The sequence below is a fragment of the Phocoena phocoena genome, chromosome 2, assembly GCF_963924675.1.
Source record: "Phocoena phocoena chromosome 2, mPhoPho1.1, whole genome shotgun sequence".
In the NCBI taxonomy this organism is placed as follows: domain Eukaryota; kingdom Metazoa; phylum Chordata; class Mammalia; order Artiodactyla; family Phocoenidae; genus Phocoena; species Phocoena phocoena.
Genome location: NC_089220.1, coordinates 65,903,098 through 65,929,688, shown reverse-complemented (window position 1 = coordinate 65,929,688; position 26,591 = coordinate 65,903,098). Strand labels below are relative to the sequence as shown.

The 26,591-nt window shown below is 39.5% G+C and overlaps 1 protein-coding gene across 1 annotated transcript in view; it reads left to right on the top strand.

Annotated features, from left to right (window-relative positions):
- The first annotated feature begins 442 nt into the window (after positions 1–442).
- Positions 443–26,591, top strand: part of AKAP6 (A-kinase anchoring protein 6) — a 496,794-nt gene continuing 470,645 nt past the window's right edge. Inside the window, exon 1 of the mRNA XM_065872063.1 lies at positions 443–505. The gene's annotated coding sequence lies outside the window, so the exon portion shown is untranslated. The remainder of the gene's footprint in view (positions 506–26,591) is intronic.

Below are 26,591 nucleotides of genomic sequence, written 5' to 3'. Positions count from 1 at the left end.
AGAAAAATTCTTTTTAATAACTTTTTAAAAAAGTAATTGAAATGCTGTCCAGAGAGGAAAAAGTAATCAAATTGCCTAACAGAGAAACATTGTCCATTTGAGTTTTTATTTGTTTTAGCACTAAATCTAATTCCCCCCTCCCCTTTTTCTAAGTGTGTAACAACAAAGTAGGAGGTTATTTTTATTTTTTCCAAAATGACTTCAGGGAAATCCCTTTTAAACCTATGGATTTTAGCCCAATGAGGGATCCTCTTCCTTTGATCTAAATTTTGCATATTGTCTGTTTCTTACAGGGCTTCCGTATTGTCTCAGGCTCCACTGGAAATGCAGCAAGGATTCCTAGCACATCCCAGTTGCCATAGCAACAGCAGTCTTTCCCATAATGAGCTGCATCATCTGAACTGATGTCACAGCATCATGCAGCAGGTCAAACAAGGCATCTCCTAGTATTGCATCCTACAGATGTGCTGTAAACATCAAAAGAAGGCGGTGGGAGCAGGAGATGGTGAGTGTTAAATGTCTGGGCCTTAATTTTATGGCTGTTTTCTTGGTTAGTCGGTGTCTGCTAAGGCGGTGATGGGGGGATGTTGTCTGCTTAAAATGGACTAGGGAAAGAAGGGCTGTTTTACCTAAATCTGTTTTCAGGCTGCTGGGTTAAGACAAAGGCCTATAAGAGTCATAGAGGGATCAAAATATGTGGAATTATTCTTGTTCTATCTCTGCCTGTTATTTTTAGTGTTCTCATGGAATTTTTCATAAACATAAGATATTTTTCTATTGCAAAACCCCAAATAGGCTCTAAATTGAGCAGTTCACAGTATTTAAAGATTGTAAAGATACCTATTTCTTTTTTATGGGGAGAGCTCATTGGTCCCCTATTTGTTCTTGTGATTTATGAAATATTAAGTGATTTACAGTAGGAAATTCAGTATTTACCTCGGTTGGGTTTCAGTTTCTTCATGGCAAGGAACGAATGCTGAATAAGCATTTGACATAGCCCTGATGTGAAAGGGGATCTCTTGAATGTTCAAGACAGAATTTTTTAAAAACATAGAGACCCAAACAAAATGAAATTACTTGAGCCTATTGATTTACATCGTAGTCCTTCGACCCGTGTCCTTCATAGTTAGTTGAAAGACTGCCACAATATTTTTTCATCTCTAGCTAATCCTCAAAATAGCTGGAGTTATCTGCAGGCTGACTTGTAACAAGTCTCCTCTCTGCGGCAGTTGCAGTGAAGGGTAACCCTATGGAGAGCCTCTGCAAGTGGCAATGGTGTTGCTACCTCTTGCTTAACTTTAACTAGAATCTGATAAGATGAATAAATAGCAGAGTCCTCAGTGATTGTGGCGAATACAGATCTCTGGGCTCAGTCATAACCTCAACTCAATTCTGAAACTCTATGTAAACACGTATGGTGCTTATTTCAACTCCTAGCTCTGTCTTTAGGCCTCTTCATTATTATTTTTTTTTTTCTAAAAATTATGACCTGACATTATCAGATAAGGAGCAGTGAGTTGTCTTTTGTTTTGGGCAATGGATTTCCCCGGTGCAGCTGATTGCTACTAAGGGAAGGAAAGGAGGAGGTGCATGTCAGTCCAATGGATCAGTGTGTCCACTTGGGATCAGGGAGTGGTCTTTGGCTCACTGCTGCCAAGCTGATAGTTTTTATTTGAAAAGTCGTACAGGAATGAATGGCAACCCTTGAGTTCCTCTTCTTTGAGGCTGTTTATTGAGCCTAAAAGAGATGTATCACAGGAAGCAGGAAAAGCAATACCTCTTGCTAGCTTGGAGTGATTTGTTTTTTTTGTTGTTTTGTGGGTTTTTTTTGCACAGAGTCGAGCCTATTGGTCCCATTAGGCGCTAGCTGGGATGAAAGATCTTGGACTTAATTAGTTTGTTTATACACATCACACACATGCTGCTCTTGGTCCTTTAAGTTTATGTGCCTGACATGCAGCTGTTTGGGATGGGAGGTCAGCTCAGCCTGGCTTTATCGCAGGCACTTAGGAGCATGGGTTCATTGCCTGCTTTTTTTATGTCGTAAAATGTGAACAGAAAGCTCTGCTGGGACTTCTGGGTGTGAATACAGCTAAGTCAGAAGCTCTAAGGTGACAGGGAGGAGTGCTAGATGGTGATGGGGGAGGGGAAAGTGCGTCTAGTGGCTAGATTATGGGTCTGGAAAAAATCACTCAGTGGCCATTGGAATTCATTTAAAGTATTACCTGCAAGGAAAAGCAATGAAGAAAGACTTGCTTTGGTAACATAAATTGCTAGGAATAAAAATAACCAAAGGTAGCATTTTAAGGAGTTTCCTATTTGCTTAATTTTTGTTTCTTTTGTCTAACAGTGCTCTCAGCTGCTTCATCATGGGTGATTTGTACCATTACTGGAAGTCGCAGAAGCCAGATTCCTTAAAGGCAATGATAGGAAAAGTGGAGTCATGCTTTGAGGGTGGGGAAGGCGCTGGAGGGTGTGGGCTGACGCAGTTATCTGGTAGAATCTTCTTCCAGTTTAGAGGAGCCTGTGATCTCTCCTCACCTCTGCAAATGTTCAAAATGCTTTTGTAGTTCCCCAACTTTATGCTTTTGTGCTCTTTTTGCTCTAGGAGAACAAAGCCCTAGTAACGGGAGCTGTCATCCTGGGTGCTCGTTTTCTTTGCAGAGGGCCACAGCCTGTGCTGCTCTCTGATTAGCTGTGTGTCTTAATTACTGGCTAAGGCTATTTCAGTTGTCTTAGTTTAATATATCCCCAAGGGGTGAATGGGGTGTGTGTGTGTATGGGGGAAGGGAGAGATTGCTCTATGGCTGCATTTTGTGGTGTTTCACTGAAACTTTCTAGAATTTAGAGAATTTTGTTTCACAGTGATTAGTGAAAGATCATTAAGATCATATTTATTGTGTGGCCAAGTTTAGACCATGGAAGCCTGACAAGAAACTAACTTCTTCCATGCTTTTGGTTATGGCTTTCTTCACTGAATTACAAAGGTACAAAGAAGTTAATTCTTTGTAGATAACTAGGCCATGGTGGGGTGATAAAAAGAAAAATCATAGTAACAACCACAGCTCTTATTTATTCAATTCTTATTATGTAGTGGCACTGGGCTAAACATTGTATGTAACTTATTCAGCCCTTATAATGACATTATGAGATAGAGAGTAACAATCTCATTTTATAGGAGGATTAAGTTATTATTATTTACATTTTACAGAAACTAAGTTTTAGCCAGGTTACCAAATATGGCTAAGGTCATATAGTTAATAAGTTATTGGACCAGGATTCCAAATCAATGTGATTTGACTGTGATGCCCACCTGCTTACCCACAGTCATCTTAGTTTTAGAACATCTTAACTGTGTATACCATAAGAGCAGTCGTCTTTACTCTATCAAACTCACCCCACCCTTCTCATTGTAATTGGAAAATCAGATTTCACACGTAGAATGAAATCTCATTTACAGCACTAAGATCCATTTTACTACAGGGATGAGCATGGATCTTGGTCAGATCCTACTCTGATCCCGGAGATTAAAGTAATGCAGACTTGATGCTCAGACCTTTTGCCAGTACCCTTGCTTGACATATCTTTCTAGCAGGATCTGAGGATGGGAAACGCTACACGAATGAGTGTGGGCATGATGGAGTTGTAATAAAAGCAGGTCTTACCTGAGTCAGTAATGATTCAAGTTTGTTGTACCTGTCTTACCAGCTACATATGTAGTGCTCTGCTAACTTTAAGACATTTAAATTCCTTGCCAACACCAGCAAGGAATAGAAGAGTAGACTTCTCTTACAGTCAGGAAGGTGTAATCCATCTCATGGGTTAGGAAGATAAAAGAGAGTTATTTTGCTGAGTATTATCAGTGGCTGAATCTAAATGCTGCCTACCTCTGACAAAGTACAAGAATGACCGTCTCTGCAACATCCTGGAAGCCTTGTGTTTGAGGAGAGCTGCTATAGTCATCTCTGCATCATCTTGCCCATCCCCAGCTATCCACGCCCAGTGTCATTATTGGGCCATAAGGGCTGTTCTTTGTTTGACTGTGGGGCTAATGCACACACTGACAGCACATTGATATTGATTCCGGTATGATGAATACTTAGAAATATTATTCCACAGAGCTCATTAGCCATTACTAGGTTCTGGGAAGAAGTTAATCTTTGTCCCAGCCTGTTTCAATGAGGCCCGAGCTCGTGTCTGCATGAGCTACAGGAATTAGAGGCTGACCAGAAAGCAACGGAGTTGCTGGGTGCAGTGACCACAGGAGTTAGGCTCTATTTAGGGAATAAAAAAGACAGTGGAATTTAGGGAAGTTGGTAGTCCTGCTACATGTCTCATGTTTCCTTCTATTTCCAATCCTAGAAACAGGGAATGATAACTTGTTTTGATCCTATGTATTCAATTCAATTTAACACCTATTTATTGAGTATCTACTATGTGCCAGGCAATGTTAGGAACATAGCAGTGGGACAAGACAGATGCAGATCTCTTACCCCACTGCATTCTAGCGGCAGGGGTGGAGGTGCGGAGATAAAAGTAAACAGATAAATTTACAGTGGAATAATTTATTCTCTTTGATGCTGTAATGCTATTTCCATTTACTTCTATTCCAGAGATACACCCATTATCTCTGCACATATGCATATATGGTCTACATGTGGAGGTAAAATTGCTGCATTGAATAATAGGTTTGGTTTTTCTCTTACTTTTTTATATAACATTCATTTTTATTTAACAGCTGCCTTCATTAGATATTCATTGAAAAGAGGTTTACTGTAAGCAATAGGTGCGGGAAAGAGGTTGAGCATCTAGAATTGTTTTATATCAAACTTTCAATACAAATTAAAAAATAAAAATTATTTTGTTCCAGTCAGCAAAGAAAAATAAACTGTGGGCACATCAGACTAGGAAAGAGGAAATGCAATGTTAAGTGAAAAAAAAAGGGGAGCAGTGTGAACTAGCAGAATAGTTCAGTCCAAACTTTTTAAAGATCCTGGAGTTGTTTTCATTTTTCTACCTTGACAGGCTTAAGTCCTGTGATTTTTGCTTGATTTCCATAGAGCACCTCCATCACTTTGGCTTTGGTGGAGCCAAGTAGCTTTGGTTTTTTCTTCTTGAGTTTGGATTCGAATCTTGCTGGGTGTGAACAAAGCCAATTTGGTGACTAGCATTTTGTTTGTATTAAGCTATTCTGAAAAGTATAATTGTAATTAAACAAAAAGCACATGTCTGTCTCAATTGACATAAACCTGACGTATGGAAATATGAAATGTATATGACAGATCAGTTTAAGGGTTTATTTTCATTTTTATGAAAGATATTTTTAATCTTTAAAAACTGTCCAGTAAGCCCTGTAAATGGAACATTCCAGCTAGCATGCTGGTGGAGGTATGTGCCAGTCACCTCCAGCTACAAGCAGCCTATTTATTCACCCTAGTATGCCTTACAAACGTCACTTTAAATGGGAAGCATTTGTCTAAACAATCATATTAACTAATGTATTCAAAACTATGATTGTGGGACTTCCCTGGTGGTCCAGTGGTAGAGTCTGTCTTACAATGGAGAGGATGTGGATTCGATCCCTGGTCGGGGAACTAAGATCCCACATGTTGTGGGGCAACTAAGCCCGTGAACTGCAACTACAGAGGCCACGTGCTCTGGAGCCTGTGCGCCACAACTAGAGAGAAGCCCATGTGCCACAATGAAGACCTGACATAGCCAAAAAATTAAATAAATAAATAAACATGAACAAAAAACAAAACTATGATTATATTTTTAAAAATGTTATTTATTTATTTTCCTTATTTGTTTTTGCTTTTGTTTTCTGGCTGCCTTGTGTCTTAGTTGCAGCACTCGGGATCTTTGTTGAGACGTGCGGGATCTTTTTGTTACAGAGCGCGGTCTGCTCAGGCTTTTCTCTAGTTGTGGCGTGTGGGTTTTCTTTCTGTAGTTGTGGCGCGTGGGCTCCAGGGCATGTGGGCTCTGTAGTTTGTGGCACGCGGGCTTAGTTACCCTGCAGCATGTGGGATCTTAGTTCCCCGACCAGGGATCAAACCTGCGTCTCCTGCATTGGAAGATGGATTCTTTACCGCTGGACCACCAGGGAAGCCCCTCAAAACTATGACGCGTGTGTGAAGGATGTCTGACTTGTGACAGTCACTTGTGGATTGACTGTTCCTCTTTGATGGCAATTGCACATACCCAACTCTATAGATGGGCCACGAATGGGAAGGTTTTTCAGGGGAGTATCACTTTTTATAGGACTTTGGCTATAGCAACAGACTTTTAGGTATTTTGAATTAATAGGGCTGAAGATTTCATTTCCACAAGCACATACCTATCAACACTGAATCCCCCAGTTGGTTTTAAGACTTGGTGAAGACAAAGGAGAGACTTCTTCCCTTGTAAGCCACCAGCCATGTTTTTCTCTGTTCTTTAGCTGTAGGGCATGCTCCAAACTCTTCCAGCCATCTTGCATTTGTTTGCTTTGAGTCACAAGGGGAAGTGGGAAGAGAATGTAGAACCTTTAGAGCAGGGTCTCAAACTGGGTGATTCCTGAGCTTGTTTTGTATAGCTGCAGGGCAGGCTTCATGGGCTGGCAACCTATGTCGCAGCATAGGGCCCTGCGCTGAGAGGGGTCCACACCTTTGCCAGCTTGCAATTCTTAGTAATTTTTGAGCAAGGGGTTCTTCATTTTTATTTTACACTGGACCCTGCAAGTTACCTAGGCAGTTTTGTATGGCCCTTTTGATATAAAAAATTGACACACAAATCTGAGTTTTAAGCTTCTCTTTAAGAATTAGATCATGTGGCTCACTTGGCAAGAGTTGACTGCCTTAGATGGAGCAGTATTCTCCAGTTCATCACGGTCTCCCCGCTACTCCCATCCATTTACCCCCACTGCTGCTGCTTGAACCCTGTGGGTATTTGAGTTTGAGACTTCTATTCCGGAATAATTCAAATGGCAATTGTAGAGCTTAAAAAAAACAGAAGGACCATTGTCAAACAACCCAGAGAAAAGATGCCATGCATAGTAATTTAGAAGCAACCATGGTAATTCACCACCATGCACAGTAGTTCAGTGGCATTTCTTTTATAGGCAATGGGGGGGACATATTACATTGTACCTGAAGATATTTGATAGGTCAGGATTATTTGTCACCATCACTGCTTTCAGGGGAGAAATCAAATGTTCTTTGCAAAGCAAGCTAATTAACCGTCCTGTTGGTTCATTGTTTGTATTAATTTTCCCGCCCTTTGTTTACTACTTGATTACTTTTATCCCCTGCTTTGTTTAACTTTATTTAAATTACACAACATTTTTACGCTGGCTGGGTATTCTTTTAGCGCTGTTTTTTTCCCTCTATTCTTTCTTTCCAGGAGGCTAGGGGCCTATAATTTGAGATTATATTACTGTAGGAAGAGTTCACTTTTTTTTAGCTAAAAAGGGAATTGCAGTCAATATTTATAATGAACCCTTCTCCAGCAAGGGAGCTCCAGCCATGCTAATGTTAATGTTCGTAAGTCCAGATCTGCCATTACTATTTATAATAATGAGATGCTGGTGACAGACTCCTGGACCTTATAGTAGGTGAAGCATTCTCACCCATCATGTCACAGTGAAAAGATACTGTATTAATCTACAGATGTGCAGAGAAATGTTAGAGAATTAACATGAATGATGGTATTTGCTGCACTGGAAAAAGGTTAATTTTTTGGCCGTGTGACAGTAAACAAGGACCTGACAAATCCATGAGGGGCTTTTGTCACATCTTAGAGATGGAGTCTTCTCTAAGGATCAAGCCCTAAGGACTCACAGCTTTACTCTGTACCCTGTAACAATCCTAATGCCCACCATGTCCACCACTGTACAAGCTGTAAAGCCAGCTGTTTCAGATAATTTCATCAGCAGTCAACAATCAACAGATGTGTCAAATGTCTTACCATGTGCAAGACCATGTGCTGAAGAAACACTTTACCAATTAGGACAACCAAAGGCAAGCACATGCATATTACTTGGAGAGCTTGTCATAGATTTAACACTGTGTTTTCTGGGCTCTGCTTATAGACAATTCTGATTAGTTCTCCCCTTGCTCTAGAGGTACTCTGAGATGGGGCTCCAGGTATATCTGGGGCTGCCATCTCATCTTCTATTCTTTTCATTCAATTCCTTGATTTAAATGTTTTTTTCTTAAATAACTCATTACGTTTTCTGGCCCACTCAGAATCTTTGTTTCCCACCCACTCTCAGCTTTTTCAATTTTTAGTGCTCATCCTTTGTTTCTATCCCATCAGTCTCCAATCACTGTAACCTTCTGGGATAGCTGTGAATCCACGAAAATCCTCCCCACCAGCAGCCCCCCAGGCCCCCATCTTCCCTGCTACTGTTTATTCCCATTATATTAGCATAAAAATAGCCCATCTAAAACCAAATGCCACTTCACCTCCCCTTCTGAAGTAATCTGCTTACATTTAGCTTTAAATATTTAATTCAAATATTGCACTGTATTTAACCTGTTTTTTGTTTTGCTGTGAATTAAAAGAGAATGAGTCTAAAACGCATATTAGTCACTCTTCCAGGCAATCTATGTGGGGCATCAACTAGAAATTACCAGAATAGCAGGGCCTTATGTGGTAGTAGACTACATGCAAAATTAAAACAGGTGTACAAATGTAGTTAAAAATTTTTGTCCTTCAGTGTTATTACTACATTGCATTTTCAATTAAAAATAAATAAAAATGGGGGGAGGGGATGGTGAGAAGGTAGGCATCACAGCAAGCCTCCAGAGAGAAACACATTTCTTCAGCCTTGGCTAGGAGTGGCACGCAGCTTATAGAACACTGAGAATATCTGTCTCAGAAGAGCAGCTGCTTGAAAAGAAAGAACAGACCTAAAAATAATGGTAAAAAATAAAAACAACCACAAAACAGGCATGATTGCTCAGAGAACTAATAAAGAATCAGATTGGTAAATTAAAATATTAGAGTTTTCACTAATTTAGTATTAAATAATTTATAACATGATTTTTAAGCATTTGAATTTTGACTAAACTGAAAATGAATATGCTAAGAGACAGAGGACCAAGAAAAAGGTAATGTAACCAGCTTAAGAAGAGACATGTTTCACCATGTTATTTTTTACTTAGAGAGTTTTTCCTTTTGGTCCTTGCTCTGGTTAGTATTATTAGGTTTATTTGTTGTGAAGGTGAATAAACCCATATATTTTGTTTTAATTAAAAAATATATTTTCTTTAAGAAAATAACAAAAATCATGGTCTCTGGCATGATGTTTTTTTCTGGTTCTCAGATGCTAGATCTTAACTCCATCCTTTTATAATTACTACTTACGCTTAATACCCAAACACGAAGTAGTAAAATGAGTGCTGTCAACCATTCTGAGGGGAAAACAAAATGCTCCTTTTCAGAGATACTCTAGAATCTCAGGTAGTGGTGGAAAGGCCACGTTACCAAATTTAAAGTGAATTTTTGCAATGGCTTGTACCAAATGAGAGATCTCTATTCTGGAGTTTGGAATCCTAAAATCCAACAATTTACACATATGTATGTAGACTGATATTCTCTGTGCAGGAGATTAGTGGTGGGGGAGTTGGGTGGGGGGTGGGGGTGGGGGGGGTGGTCCCAAGAAGGAAGCAATAGCTTGCTTCCCTTTTGACTCGTTTGATCTCCTGACACCCTAAACCTAAACAGTAAACAAGAACAGAGCCTGGCAGGGTGGGTTTTGGAGCCGGGCATATTTACATTTGAATCAGCTCTAACATAAGATGATAAGATCTGTGATTTCGAGTTTTTTAGAGTGTCATTTTCCCCATATGTAAAATGAGGAGAATATCCATTTTACAGAATGACATGAAGTAAGTATTTTTATGTAAAGTTACTAGCACAGAGCAGGCATTTGATAAATAAAAGTTATTATTGTTTCGCTATTCACAAGTAGTGGGGTAAGATTATTACTCCCCCAAGAAGAAATTTAATTTCTCAACTTCAACCCTGAAACCAGTGAAATACTTTTCAGAGCTTTTATTAATGGAAAGAAAACCCCTTTAATATATTTTAAATGCTATAATATATTTTAAAGGCACATATATTATCTCACATAATTTCTTTTTCCTGCTTAATTTTTCTCCATGGCATTTATCACCATCTGCAAACTACACATTTTACCATATTGTTTGCTTCCCCTTAGTACAAAGCAAGTTGCACGAGGGCAGAGATTTTTGTCTAATTTTTTTTTAACATCTTTATTGGAGTATAATTGCTTTACAATGGTGTGTTAGTTTCTGCTTTATAACAAAGTGAATCAGTTATACATATACATATGTTCCCATATCTCTTCCCTCTTAGGTCTCCCTCCCTCCCACCCTCCCTATCCCACCCCTCTAGGTGGTCAGAAAGCACCAAGCTGATCTCCCTGTGCTATGAGGCTGCTTCCCTCTAGCTATCTATTTTACATTTGGTAGTGTATATATGTCCATGCCACTCTCTCACTTTGTCACAGCTTACCCTTCCCCCTCCCCCATCCTCAAGTCCATTCTCTAGTAGGTCTGTGTCTTTATTCCCGTCTTGCCCCTAGTTTCTTCATGACCTTTTTTTTTTTCTTAGATTCCACATATATGTGTTAGCATACGGTGTTTGTTTTTCTCTTTCTGACTTACTTCACTCGTATGACAGACTCTAGATCCATCCACCTCACTACAAATATCTCAATTTCGTTTCTTTTTATGGCTGAGTAATATTCCATTGTATATATGTGCCACATCTTCTTTATCCATTCATCCGTTGATGGACACTTAGGTTGCTTCCATGTCCTGGCTATTGTAAATAGAGCTGCAATGAACATTTTGGTACATGACTCTTTTTGAATTACAGTTTTCTCAGGGTATATGCACAGTAGTGAGATTGCTGGGTCGTGTATGGTAGTTCTATTTTTAGTTTTTTAAGGAACCTCCATACTGTTCTCCATAGTGGCTGTATCAATTTACATTCCCACCAACAGTGTAAGAGTGTTCCCTTTTCTCCACACCCTCTCCAGCATTAATTGTTTCTAGATTTTTTGATGATGGCCATTCTGACTGGTATGAGGTGATACCTCATTGTAGTTTTGATTTGCATTTCTCTAATGATTACTGATGTTGAGCATTCTTTCATGTGTTTGTTCACAATCTGTATATCTTCTTTGGAGAAATGTCTATTTAGGTCTTCTGGTCATTTTTGGATTGGGTTGTTTGTTTTTTTTGATATTGAGCTGCATGAGCTGCTTGTAAATTTTTGAGATTAATCCTTTGTCAGTTGCTTCATTTGCAAATATTTTCTCCCATTCTGAGGGTTGTCTTTTGGTCTTGTTTATGGTTTCCTTTGCTGTGCAAAAGCTTTGAAGTTTCATTAGGTCCCATTTGTTTATTTTTGTTTTTATTTCCATTTCTCTAGGAGGTGGGTCAAAAAGGATCTTGCTGTGATTTATATCATGGAGTGTTCTGCCTATGTTTTCCTCTAAGAGTTTGATAGTGTCTGGCCTTACATTTAGGTCTTTAATCCATTTTGAGTTTATTTTTGTGTATGGTGTTAGGGAGTGTTCTAATTTCATTCTTTTACATGTAGCTGTCCAGTTTTCCCAGCACCACTTATTGAAGAGGCTGTCCTTTCTCCACTGTATATTCTTGCCTCCTTTCTATTTTGTTCATTGATGTTTCCTTAGCTCCTAGAATAGTGTCTGGCATGTGGTGGTGCTCGGTAAATTCTTGTTGCACGAATGAACGAATCCACATAACCCTGTGAGAGAGGCAACTTGATTGTATTCAGTATGTAGAAAATGAATTCTCTTTTTCAGTGATGGTTTTCAAGGTTCTGAACACCTTTGAGTGATTCTTGCTATTCCAGATAGCATGTCAGGAAGCCCTTCTGGCTGATGGTTAAGCCATCATACACCATCCAGTATTCTAAATTCTTCCATTGAAAGCAGGGATATTGACCAGGCAGCTCTGATGGGCTTCTCCTCTCCATGGGGTTTCTAAGAGGGAGCTGGAGTTTCCTTGGTCATTTGAAAGATACATCGATTCTTCTACCAGTGGTTGTCTCTTTCTATCTCTTTAGTGAATTTGAGACTCCTTCAGGATCACTTATTTATTCTCCTTGAAATCATGAATTCTGAGCTGTAAATTTCAGATTGATTGATGGATTGGTGGCTTTCAAAGGAATCTTCAAGGAAAGCAAGAGATAGGGAGAATAAGCCATGGCAGTCAACCCTTTCCTATTGCTATAAAAATGCTCTAATGAGAAATAAAGCAAAGCACAGGCACATAACAATACGCTTGCTTGGTCAGAAGAACATACCACTTCATAAATGAAGGAAATAATTAAGATAGCCGATTTCTGCTATATATTTTGAATTAGAGGCAAACTATCTTTTAACAGTGGATATCTATAGCTGAATTTTGTACCAAAGACATATTCTAAATGTCATGCTTTTGAACTATTTCTCAGCCAACAGGTGTGAGATTTTTGTCTTGAAATTCAAACCATTTTGACAGCATCCTATTTTTAGAATGCCTTCCTCTTTTAAAAGGCAAAACAACATCCAAAAGCAATTAGAAAAACATCTTGAGAGAAGGCAGTGTTCTTGTTATACCATAATAATAATGGGCTGAATAAGAAAATGTAATGCTGTTAAATTTATAGTTCACAATGTTTTCATTAATTTTATTTTTAAAAATTTTATTTATTTTTGGCTGCATTGGGTCTTTGTTGCTGCGAGTGGGGGCTCCTCTTCGTTGTGGTGCGCAGGCTTCTCATTGCAGTGGCTTCTCCTGTTGTGGAGCATGGGCTCTAGGTGTGTGGACTTCAGTAGTTGTGGCACATGGGATCGGTAGTTGTGGCTTGCAGGCTCTAGAGTGCAGGCTCAGTAGTTGTGGCACACGGGCTTAGTTGCTCCAAGGCATGTGGGATCTTCCTGGACCAGGACTTGAACCCGTGTTTCCTGCATCGGCAGGCGGTTTCTTAACCTCTGCGCCACCAGGGAAGTCCTATATAGTGTTTTTATTTTATGGTTATGAAACATTTTTAATATATTTACTTTTAGCAACCTCATCATGCTATAGGATAAAAATTATGCCTTATGAAAGTTTCCTTACAGCTGTAATACATGCCATGGCCAGTTGCAGTACACAAGGACATTACTGTGTTCAAATAGCATGCTATTTTGATCTATTTCAAAGAGCCCTGGACTGGAAGTCAGGAACCTGAGTTTTAATTCCTGCTAATATAATCTTTCTGAATTGTAGTTTCCTCCACAGTAAAACAAAAGGTTAAAATAACTGATTTCTGGTTCCTTTTATCTCTAATATTTTATGCCTCACTTAAAGGGTTCTCCCTGTCTTTCAATTGTTCAGCTTTGTCATTTTTCCAAAATGATATTCCATTAGAATATTTTAAACTTGCTTAATTCCCTCATATAGATGAAAACATATTTTAGTTTATACACCATTTAAATTTCACACTTGTGTGTTTCATTAGCTTGTGTTTCACAGTACTCTTGGTGGTTAACCTATAGTCGATACATAAGTTTTCACTTAAACTAACAAATTACTGTCTTTCACAACAAACTTAAAAATTTTTTTTCCAGTTTTATTGAGAAATAATTGACATACATCTCTGTATTAGTTTAAGACATAGAACATGATGGTTTGATTTGTATATATTGTGAAATAATCACTACAGTAGATTCAGCTAACATCTGTCTTCTCATATAGATACAATAAAAAAAGAAGAAGAAAGGAAAAAAATTTTCTCCTTGTGATGAGAACTCCTAGGATTTACTCTCTTAACTTTCCTATATATCATACAGCAATGTTGGCTATAGTTGTCATGCTGTACATTACATCCCTGGTACTTATTTGTCTAATAACTGGACATTTGTACCTTTTGACCACCCTCCTCCAATTCCCTCTCTTCTTACCCCCCTCACAACAAACTTTTATACAGTTCCCTTATCTTGCAAATTCAAATATTTTCTATTTATTCTTTCTCCCTTTTAGCCATAACATGTATTTTCTGTTAATGAGTTGAGTGAAATATTTGGTGCTCCTCTACCCTTTCTATTGGGTGTGGAATTTCTTTAGAAACTCACACTGCTGCTCCAGACATTTCCCCCAAATACCTGTGTATGTGCTTTTATAAGGTCAAACCATGTGGAATTCCCATTTTCGTAGGTCAAAAATGGCCAGATATTTGCAATTTCATGTGGTTCAACCTAATAATTTGTTATTATCATAACAATATCTTTACTATCTTTATAATGCAGTGATGAAGTCAGTCCCTAAATGAGTTAGGGAAGTAGCACAAAGAGCACACCGCAGGGGCTTTAATGAAAGACACATCAGGGATTGAATTCTGCTTTTCTGCTACCAACGATGTGCCTTGGTCAAGTTGCTCAACTTTGCTGAGCTTCCATTTCATTTGTGAAATGGAAATGCTGATGCCTGCCTCATGGGCTTGCTGAGCAGAACGCTCATGGCTCCTAGAATGGTGCCTGATACACGCTTCAAACTCAGTAATGGTCACGATGTTGTTACTAGTAACCATCGTTGTACTCCCGCAATGATAAATATCTAAACGTTTAGCTAGAAAAACAAACAAATTGACCTAAATAGATTAAATGAGAAATGGTTACAAGAAGGAGCAGATTCCTGGGAAGAAGAGTCCTATCTTCTAGGGCCATGTAGACTTTTAACAAGATTCCCGAGGGACATTTTAGGGGAGAATGGGAAGGTTGTCTTTCATGTCATCCTCAAATAACTATTTCTGGAGCAATAATGCCATAATTCATCTGGCATCTGCAAATTTACTTCAAATGTTTTCCTTTTTATATTTTGGTTTTTGAGAGTAACAGTAACAAAGTTCTCTTATGAAAACTATGGACTGTAAAATTGTATTTATTTATAACAAATAGATTTAAAATTTTATTTGTAAAATTCTTTGAGCCAAAAAAAGTCACAGAGTTTAAATGTTCACTAGTATTACATATGTTTTAATGCCCACTAGGTAAGTGAGTTTACTGTTTTATTTAGCCTAAAACAGCTCCCATGAGACGGTGAGTCTGGTCCCAGAGCAGAAGGGACAATCTTTAACTCTCCTCCTTTCCTCTGAATGATCCTGTGCTTGTCGACGGCTTCTCCTGTAGCCATGTGCTGATGACTCATGAATTCAGATTTTTACCCTCTGATTATTTTCCCTGAGATTCAGATTTATATTTCTCCTGCCTTCTGTTTGTGTCCTCCCAAATCTTCCTTGAGTACCTTCACTCTGCACATCTAAAATCTCATTCTCTTCCCCATTCCAAACTTGTTGCTCTTTCTGAATTCCTTGTCTAGAATAAAGCCCCATCAATCCCATCCCTCAGGGCAGAGACTGGGTGTCATCCTTAGCCTTCTGTTTCACCTCTCCCCTCACCCAAGTTCTGCCGAGTCACCAAGTCCTGTAGAGTTTCTAACTCTATGGAATTTGGTGAAAATGAGCTTAGGGTCACCCTAAATAATTTTTTATTGTCTAATAGACTTAGGTCATGCTTCCCCTTTTCTAAACTATAGACCTGATAATTTTAGACTTTCTTTCATGGAAGGCCCTTCCATCCCCATGATCTTTCTAGCTGTGCTCTGAACCTTTTCCAGCTCTGTGAAAGCCTGTGTCCAGGACAACCTCAGGTATCCAGTGTGGCTGGTGTGCTGTGGTGAAGAGGGGGAGAAAATGCACAGTGTCAGCACTGGATGGGGACTCTAACAAATAAGAAATGTGTTATCCTAGATGGAAAAAGTGTGTTATTTTTTTTTCACTTTGAAATAAAAATTTATCTGATCAGAGAGTTCCAAAAGTTGATACATAAAGTTACTACATCTTGGCTCAAGAGGATTACACACTGCTGACTTCAGCACCAGAATGTATTTCTGTTTTGCAGGCTGATTCTCATTTGTCTTTTGAATTAATTCCAATGGACAGGAGCCAGTTTTTTTTTTTTAATTTTTTTCTTATTAGTCATCCATTTTATACACATCAGTGTATACATGTCCATCCCAATCTCCCAGTTCATCACACCCCCCCCCCACCCCCTGCCGCTTTCCCGTCTTGGTGTTCATACGTTTGTTCTCTACTTCTGTGTCTCAATTTTTGCTTCACTTCACTCTGTATGACAATCTCTAGATGCATCCACATCTCTACAAATGACCCAATTTTGTTCCTTTTATGGCTGAGTAATATTCCATTGTATATATTTACCACATCTTCTTTATCCATTCGTCCATTAATGGGCATTTAGGTTGCTTCCGTGTCCTGGCTATTGTAAATAGTGCTGCAGTGAACATTGGGGTGCATGTGTCTTTCTTTTGTCTGTTTGTTTTTGGGTTTTTTTTGCAGTACATGGGCCTCTCACTGTTGTGGCCTCTCCTGTTGCGGAGCACAGGCTCCGGACGCGCAGGCTCAGCGGCCGTGGCTCACTGGCCCAGCCGCTCTGCGGCATGTGGGATCTTCCTGGACCGGGGCACGAGCCCGCGTCCCCTGCATCAGCAGGCGGACTCTCAACCACTGCGCCACCAGGGAGCCCTAATATTAGTTCTTTAAGGAACCTCCATACTGTTCTCCATAGTGGCTGTATCAACTTACATTCCCACCAAAGTGCAAGAGGGTTCCCTTTTCTCCACCTTCTCCAGGAGCCAGTTTTAACTCTGTGGCTCACAACACTGGCATTGTTCACAGTAATATTCAAAAGAGAGCAAATCAGCAACCATTCTTCCCATTGAAGACAACTAGTTCCCTTGAGGAAGGCAGGTGGCATGTTGGTGAGCTGTGATTGGGGTCAGTTAGATCTTCTGAGTTCAGATCCCAGTCACATACTAGCTCTGTACCTAAGGAAAGTTGCCCTTCTGGGCTTTGCTTTTCTTCATAGTACCTGCCTTGTCAAGTATTGTATAGTTCAGGCACAAAGCACCTAGCACAGTGTGTGAGATACTGAAAACTCTCAGGAGTGTTTAGTGGGGGCTGGAGCTATTCATAATGTAAAAACATGACTAACTGGTGGCCAGCCTTGCTGCCTGACCTTGTTTTAGGAGAATTTCTGTTCCAGTCCCAGACCTGTGAGATTTCAGTGGTCAAAGGAGTCTTGTATCAGCATCTTATCCAACTACCCTGCGTCTTCCCTAAATTGGACAGGAACAACCATATCATATGACTGATATTTATACAGATAGTCCTCAGCTTATGATGGGGTTACCCATTGTAAGTTGAAAATATTGTAAATCAAAAAAGCATTTAATACATGTAACCTACTGAACATCATAGCTTGGCCTAGCCTACCTTAAATGTGCTCAGAATACTTACATTAGCCAACAGTTGGGCAAAATCTTCTAACACAAAGCCCATTTTATAATCAAGTGTTGAATATATCATGCAATTTATTGAATACTGTACTGAAAAGCAGAATGGTTGACTGAGTATAGAATGGTTTTAAGTTTATCAGTTGTTTATCCTCTTGCTAGTGTGATGACAAAGCTGCCGCTGCTCACCATCAGAGAGTGTCATACTGCATATCACCAGCCCAGGAAAAGATCAAAATTCAAAATTTGAGGTATAGTTTCTACTGAATGCGCATGCTTTTGCACCATTATAAAGTTGAAAAATCATAAGTTGAACCATCATAACTTGGGGACAGTCTGTATATCAAATTTTATTTTCCTTATGCTTCCTTTCTACACTAATTTGGGGAAAATGTTTCCATAGAAAATTGTTTTGGGCCCAGTGAATAATAACATTTACTGTTAAACTCTCATAATCTTGTCAAGGGAAATTCCACACTTTAAAATGTGCATTTACTTTTCTAATACAGATTCAGTTCACACAATCTTTTGCACCCTCAGGTATTAAAATACTCTAAATAATATTAAATGTTGATTTCACATTTTTCCCACAGACATTGAATAAGTAAGCAGACAAAGAGGTTATGCATCCACTCTCAGGGGACACGATTGCCTAGAGAGGTTTTCCCAGTACAGGTAAAGCTTTGCCTTGGAAATGATTATATGATTTAGCAGTGAGGGGTTAATATTCCTTACACTGTCAGATGTGGTGTAGGCTGGAGCCTCTCAGCTTGAGTTGCCTCCATCACTGAGCTCCAGACATGTCTGGGCATGTCCGCTGAATGTCTGCCCTATGTTGCTGATGATTTAGTGGTCTGTTCTATCAGTAGACAGAGTGTATTGGCACTAGGGTCAGAAGAGATTTCTGAAGAGAACTCATCCTAAGAGAAATGGAGTCTGCCATGATAAGCTCTAATTGCCAAAGGGTGAAGTGACTCTGAGCCCAGTTTGAGGTGGTCACTCCCTGGACTCAGGGCTGAGATCTGTAAAAACTGGGGAGGGGCAAGTGTAGTGTACATAAGAGCTATTCAACTAAAGAATCTGTATCTGATTTGAGCACAAGACCACTGCTTCAGCAGCCTTAGGCAGAGTATATTGTGCAAGAGGGAGAAAAGTGTGTTCCCATCTATCTACAGATGCTCTAACCAGAGGTTTCCAAATTCTCTTGTCAGCCTTATGTGTTAAAAAAAATGTCTAAGCTCTCACTTGTATTAATATATTATTTTATAAAACATACACAAAAGTAAAAATTAAAAAGGATGAAACAAAAATTAAGCAGAAATCTTAACTTTTCTTCATATTCCCAAAGGTTTGTCTTGCATCTCCCATGGGGTGAGCCCCCAACCTGTAGATTATTGCCCAGAGCGTCAGTGAGAGGGGCCTGCTAGTGCCTGGAAATATCAGCTCTTCCTGGCAAAGGTGCCCATGCTGTAATGAGTGTACACACACATTTCATGCTGAAACATCGTGAAATTCTACCCAGTGCTCTTTTTTCAGGGAACTAGACTCTGGTGAGGCAGGTAAGAGAAAGAAACTGGTAAATGTAAGACATTACCAATAATGTGACTCCATCTGTACCCCTGAGCTGGCCAGCCCTGGGGAATCTTGGGTTGTACAGATCAAAAACCCTTCTGAGACAGTATGTCTGTACTGGATTTTAGAGTTTACAGTCAGCTTTTTACACGTAACTCCTCAACAACTCTGTAGGATATGAAGGATGGAAATTGAGAATTTCCTTAAACCAATTTGATCACACCCAATTCTCAGGTTCTTTTTGGAAATCATAGTAGCTACCTAAGAAGTTTGAACTGATAATTAACTACTCTTCCACAACCTTTACCAAGTTGTAATGACTGCAAGCCTCAGACCAAAATTTACCACGCATACAGGTATTTATTAGACAAACATTTATTAACAAAGTAGGCACAAAATATTTCATACAATCCGTTTGATAGGATTAATGAAGTTCCAGCTCTATTTCCTTTTAGGTGCTTCAACTGTATAGTAAAAGCTTTACTTGAGGTAGGATTCTGTGCCCTTTAGTAAGCATCACACAGTCAGAAATTCTTCTGAACCAGTGGTTGAAGACAAAGAGAGATTAGGGATTGAGCCTCAGACAACATCACTAAGGGGCACATCTGAGGATTCTTATTCTTTTCTTCCCGGAAGTGTTTCTACAGTATTTTAACTAACTCACATGTCTTGAATACCTTTAGTTTTTCCAAGGAAAATCCATTTCTAACTTTCAGCTTTCTAAATGACAAAGCAGTGATTGTTGATTGATGTAGGAGTGAGGCTACCCCCTTTTTGATATAATGCTGGCTGGCACGTACCCCCCACCCTCGACTATATTTACCAGATATTACTTTAGCTAAGTCTAGAAATGAAGCTTAAGTTAATTGCCATATGTATATCACACAGATTATACTGAAGTATTTTAAAGTAAATTATAGATTTTGTTAACACTGGGTTACCATCTTACGTTGAAGCTTATAGTCTATGATTTGCTTGAAGTCTCTTTGCTGGTGAGGGGTGGGTCGGAAACTGAACCCAGGTGTAAATGATTCTCAATCCTGCTCTCTCTTTGTAATACCAATGCATCTGACTGTGTGCACTTCCAGTGCTGGCCTCCTGGGATTGAAGCCTTCTGCTCCTTGGCTACTTTTCAGTAAAGTCTAAAGATTAGTTAATAGTAATAACCCAATGTTAGAAAGTAAGGAATTGCTTCTTCTGCTGACCTGGTCCCTCCTGTACTTCCTGAGGAGGGGAAAGATAATCCCCACCAGAATTATGAGGCTTTGCTTCCATTCCCAAAAGGTGGCTTTGGTTGCTCTGGTTCATATAACTCTTTTCCTCAAGGATATTGGGATATGCTTTCCGGGGCCTGGAGGACATTTGTGTGAAGCCACATGGTGGCTGAGGGCCATGACCCAAGGGCAGGGGCTGCTCTGGACAGTGAGATAGAGATGGACTGAGCAGGTTAAGGACCTGGAAGAGACAGCTGGGCGGGATCATGTTGGGAGCAAAAGCAAGAAGTTCAAGGTAGGCCAGACCAGAAGTATTCTAGACGGGAGCCAGGGGATTTTACAGGTTGCAGCCTATGATAGGGATCAATTAGCCTTGCTCAGAAGAATATAGACCTGGGTTAGACCAAAAAAAAAAAAATTAGTACATTCTGAGATACCAAGAGCAAAAAGCAGTTGCCCAAAAGCTAACAGAAACCCAGAATGTTTAGGAAGAAGATCGTGGATGCTGAAAAACTGAGAAGAGTTTTGTCATGTTGGGAAACTTCTGCTTCTTTTTATCTCCTAGCATTCCTCCTGCAGTGCTTTTACCCTGCACTCTATGAGGCTTCTGATGTATCCTAAAGCAGGGTGAATTTTCCACAGTACTTCCCACCCAGCAACTCTGCAGGGCCCAGGTAATGCCCTGAAAGGTGCGAGTGACCCTATATTTTTTAATCATTCCTATTCCTGTGTCCTGAGCCTGCCCATTGGTCCCAGGGTCCTCCCACAGATCCTCCCAGGATCTGTGTCTCCCAGGACACCTCTCTGATTCTCATGACCAGAGGATACCTAGTGGCCACTCTGACTGGCCAGAGTACTTAAGGTAGAGGTTCCCTTTAAGTCACCCCCTTAGAACTCTTGCTATTGGTTATTTAATTCATAAAAGGGACTCTCTAGTACCTATTGCTCAATAAGAATGATGGCATTTGTGGTTTGACACAACAGGAATTGTTTGAAGGGGTTTTTACAGATCTGTTGGACAATAGCCATTTCCATTCCAATGACATTGCAGCATTTCTAAACAACAGTTATTTGGGGCAGGAATTCAGAACTGCACTCTATAGATCCAAAGTGAGTTTGACTTGTATATGGGAGTGATTCTTTTTTAAATGCCCTTGAAATGTTTCATTTAAACTTAAAAATTAAGGGACATCTTTTTCCACAGAAGTCTTTCGATTTTATGGCTCTGTGTAGATGCTAGGATAGGAAAGAAAAAAAGTTTTATGGTCAAAGAATGTAGAATCCTGGGCCAGGGGTGGAGGAATGTCTATTTCTTGGCCTTATGTGTTCCTGAGCCTCAGAAATATAGAAAGATTGGTAGGCCTATTGGGGCTTGATATAATGACTAATGGGATATAATTTTAGTTTAGGATTTGGAAGTTCCAAATTTGTTAAAAATGTACATAATAGTAATAATAATAATAACAATGACAATAATGGCTTTCTTCTGTTTATTGGGTGCTAATTATGTGTCAGGCTCTATGTTAAGAAGTGCTTCACATATGCTAACTTATTAAATCTTCAACAGATTTATTAAAAGGTAGTTGAAGGGACACATTCCGTGCCCAGAGCTTGGTTTCTAAACACCCTTCTTCAATAAAAAGAATAATTTTCTAAGGCTAGGACAGGGATGAGTGTAAACATCATGTAGTATGAGAAAGTAAGGAAGTGCTCACGAAACAAAAGCAAAAGGATGGGGCATGTCAAAGGGGCGCAGGAGGCAAGCTGCAAGAGCGTCTTTTTTTGGGTCCAGCCGCACAGCTTGCAGGATCTTAGTTCCCTCATCAGGGGTTGAACCGGGGCCCCCGGCAGTGAAAGCACCGAGTTCTAACCACCGGACCATCAGGGAATTCCCGAAAGAGCTTCTAATAGCCAAATTTGGAACACTCTGAGCAATAAAATAAACAAATCAGATAGTATTGAGTTATAATCCAAAGTATAAAATAAATATACATGAATGTATGTTAATATAAATAAACAAACGTGAAAAGAGGCACGTCTTCCTTACTGAAGAATTCAAAATAATGTACATTAGTACTCCTATCTCTAGGAATAAGAGCTTAACCCCCCCACCCCCCACCCCCCACCCCCCCGCCACTTAGGGTGGCCTAGACTTGATGGCTCACTTCCAAGGAACAGTACAGAAAAAGAAAATTATGAAGTAAATTTACAGGGGAGAAGTCTGGCAAACACCACTATAGGCAAGTGATGAAGTAACCTTTGCCAGTGATATCATGCCAAAGTCATGTACCCCCGATACTGATGTGATGATAAGGGCACTTCATCTCCATGATAGTCTATCCAAAAACCCATAACCCCATTCTAATCATGAGAGAAACATCAGACAACCCAGATTGGGGGACATTCTATGGAGCAGCTGGCCTGTCTTCTTCAAGACTGTCAAGATCATGAAAAACAAGGAAAGCCTAAGAAACTGTTACAGACCAGAGGAGACCAAGGAGATATGACAACTAAATGCAGTGTGGTACTCTAGATTGGGTCCTGGAACAGAAGAGGACGTTAACGGAAAAACTGGTGAAATCCAAATAAAGTCTGGATTTTAATTAATAGTAATGTACCAAGATCAGCTTTATAGTTTTTACACACGTCCCTTGATAATGTCAGATGTTAAGAAAGGAGGAAACAGTGTGTGGTTGTTGTGGGAACTCTCTGTACTATCTTTGCAGCTTTTCTGTAAATCTAAAATTTTTCCAAAATAAAAAGTTTACTAAGATAGATAAATGAATGAATAAATAGGTGAATAAATAGTCAAAAGTTTAAAGAAATACAGGCTTATTTTTTTTTAAAATCAGAGTATTGTAGAAAATGAAAAGTAAAAATTCCTCTCCTCTCTGAGTAGGAACTCCAAGCCCACCCCATTGCAATCCCAGAGGTAAATATAGTTTAACAATTTGGTATAAATTTTTCCAGATGTCTGCTATGATCTATATGTGCGTACTTTAAAAATGTGTAACTGGAATCTTGCTTTTCATTCTGTCCCATGATTTATTTTTTCTCTACTAAATACGAAACCATGGAATTAGCTTCAAGACAGAATGTAATGATTTTCCAGGTGACTTTTAAATATTCATGAGAGTATTGCTTCCACAGAGGCATTAGCTATCAAGTCTACATCTTACCTAATTTTTAAGCCTTTTAGATGTACTTCTTGTAGATATCTTAGGCCTTTCTAAATTTTAGTTATACTACCCAAGATTATTACCTGCTCTGCTCTAAAAATAGTATTTGGTAATCATGGACTTTTAAGAAACAAAGACTAAGAAAATAAAGTTATTAATGATTTTAAAAAATAGAAATAGGAAAGATGTTGCTAGTTGACCACATTTATGTCATAACTGTAGATGCATGCTAACTGAAGTTGTTAATGATAGAAATTGAATATATTTCTGTATATATGTGTGTGTGTATGTATGTATATGTATATGTGTGTGTATAATTTTAAAGCATTACTTTACTGCTGCCTCAGGTAGGATAAGAATAATAATCTCTGAGCTCAGAGCCAGAGAAATTACTGATCTGAATAAGATTTTCTTTATTTTTACCCTTCTTTTTAACGCAGCCAGAGCTGGGACTTGAACATGGTTCTGTCTTAGCATCTTGCTGCTCTGCCTCCACCCCCACTGGGTAGACTTGCTGTAGAAGCTGTAGAGGGTTACACAGCCATGGGCAGTGGCTCCTGTGCAACCTTGGGGAACTGTGTGTGTGTGTGTGTGTGTGTGTGTGGTGTAGGGGAGTCTTCAGTATGCTCCTCAGGCCTTTTCCTATCATATGTCTGTCCCATTTCCAGCCCACATTGTAACAATCCTTCACTGGTCAGCCTCACTGTGCCATTCCCAACCTCCCATTTCTCAACTAATGGCTGCTATATCCTGCAGAGAAAAGAGAAGATTAATGATAGGAATCTCTCCCATGTCCTACCTGCTTAATACAAATCTATAAGCTGGTACACCCCCTTTTACCTACCTTCTCTTCCTGCTTTTACAGGAAGAGGCAAAATACTGTTAAAAGCATGGATTTTGGAGTCAGAAAGAAATCTACCTGTTCTCTGCTCTGCCACTGTAGCTGTGTGACCTTGAGCACTTTACTTAAAACTTTCCACACTCAATTCCCCATTCTCTGAAATGGGCATAATTACAGTACCCATTTGGTAGTATTAGAAGATAATGCAGGAGAAGCCTCTTTAGCCTGGTGTCTGGCACAGTAAGTACCTGGCGTGGTAAATGGCAATAGTAACTTCTTTCTCTTCAGAAGAAATCCATCTTCCAGGGCTCACCCAGATCTTAAACTGCCCCTATTGCTCCGACTCCTTCCTCTATCTAGAAATATGGTCAAGTCGCGTCTAGGTTAAAAGTAAACAAGAACCAAAAAACCCCTCCTTTGATCCTGCTTTTATTTTCTACTGTTGTTCTGTTTCCCTTTTCTCACTGCCATGCTTTTTAACAGAGACGGATACCCTGCTTCACTTTACATCGGCTCCTGGCCTAAAGTAATCTGGATCCCATGCCCCTTACACAGAAACTGTTCTCACTCAGGTCACCAGTGAGACCCCTGGAAGTGGACATCGGCTTTTGCTCACCTTGCGTGCTTTCCCCTTCTGGTACTGGTGTGCCATCTTGGGAACTGCCTTCCTCTGTGGACCTTGGTGTAACTGTCAGTTCAGGTGCCCTGCTCTCTCGCAGCCCGAGGGGTGGACACAAGACCCCAAGCCAGGCCAAACGGATAAGCACGTCAGGGGAATTGTAGACAGTGGCATTTCCTTTCTGCTACCCCGATCCCCCTGGACATTCTTGTTCCCTGTCTTTTCTATGGACAAATTCTTCAGTTTTTCCTTGGAGTCTGTGATCTTCCTCATATTCTTTCAATGCATTTCTTTTTGCTGACATGAGATAGTTGGTTCTATTTCTTACAGCAAAATAACCCAAACTGACCACAGGTTCTTTGAAGCATCTTTGATACCTCACATGTAGTTAATGCCTCCCACCTCCTTTCGTCCTTGAACCTAGCATATGTCCCCAGTAAAGTTCATATTACTTTACTAGTTTGGAATACATGATTTACAATCATGTATCCATATATTTCTCTTTTCCACTAACATGTGAAGTTCTTGAGGAAAAGGGCCCTATTATATTCGTTTATGTATTTCCAGATCCTAGCATTGTAAGAGCTCTTAGCATATAGTCATTGTTCCCAACAAATATATGTTGACATATGTAGTGTTACTAAAAAAATAAAAATACCACTATGTGATTCACCCAAGGAGTAAGTTTGTTTTAGGGGATGAGAGCAAATTAAGGAGTCTCTCGCATTATAAATTTAGGACAAAATTTTAGCCTCACTTTGAAACATAATTGGACCTCTCTAGTGGAGAAACTAGGTCACAGTACAGTTGTAGTGCTGGGAAAGTGAAATTTATAGGCATTTAAAAAGCTGGTATGAGTTTCTGTATATAAAAGCTCAGCCAACCATGTCTGTTTTAGGATACTATTTTAGCTATATATATTATTATTTTGTATGAAATTGTTCTTTTTCCCCATATCTATAAATGTTTATCTGAGTTGAGGTTAGATTTACTGCAAGTGAAAACTCTTAGAGAAATAGCCAGAAAGTCAGAAATATTTGTGAGTCCTTACTGTGGACTGGTGTTTTAAGAATTTAGAGACAGAGTTACTGGTTGGAGAACAGTCTTACAGCATGAAATAAAATCATAGCTGCTGCTAGCCCATATGGCACCTTTATGCAATTTAGAAAAAGATATCCCTTCCTCAAAACACTTCACTTCCACGTTTAGGGAACTGTCATCATATAGTGATTTTTATGGAATAGGGTGCTTTCCTGCCATCTTCCGGAAAACCACACTAATAAATATGCAAATCTTGATATTTATGATGTGAAGGGCCCCCCTAGAAGTGGTGCCCTTGTTTAATGCGCAGCCTGCATTGTGGTATATATAGCAGCCTTAGCTATGGGATTGTATTTAGCAGTTTCTCCTTGTATGCAGTTTTGCTACCAATTACTTATTGTTCAAACGATGGTGAAAGTTTGCAGATGAAAAACAAAAAGTCTCAGCTACACTGAGGGGGAGAAGAAGCTGACTTTGGGCATAGCCAGGTGACTCTCAGACCATTCATTTTCTCCTACAGAACTGAATCAGAGCACCGAAGAGTGTTATGTTTAGACTGTTGCTTACCTGGCTTGAAAAGTATCATAGCCTCAAGGGTTCCAAAACATCCTGTGCATTAGCTATGGCTCCACAAAAGGTATGCCTTCAGTTGCCAACTTCCTGTTCTAGAACTCTGAGACAGATTTCCAAGTATAAATTTTAGGTTTACGGTAAAACATCACAAATTATGGCCACCATTTGATCTTTGCC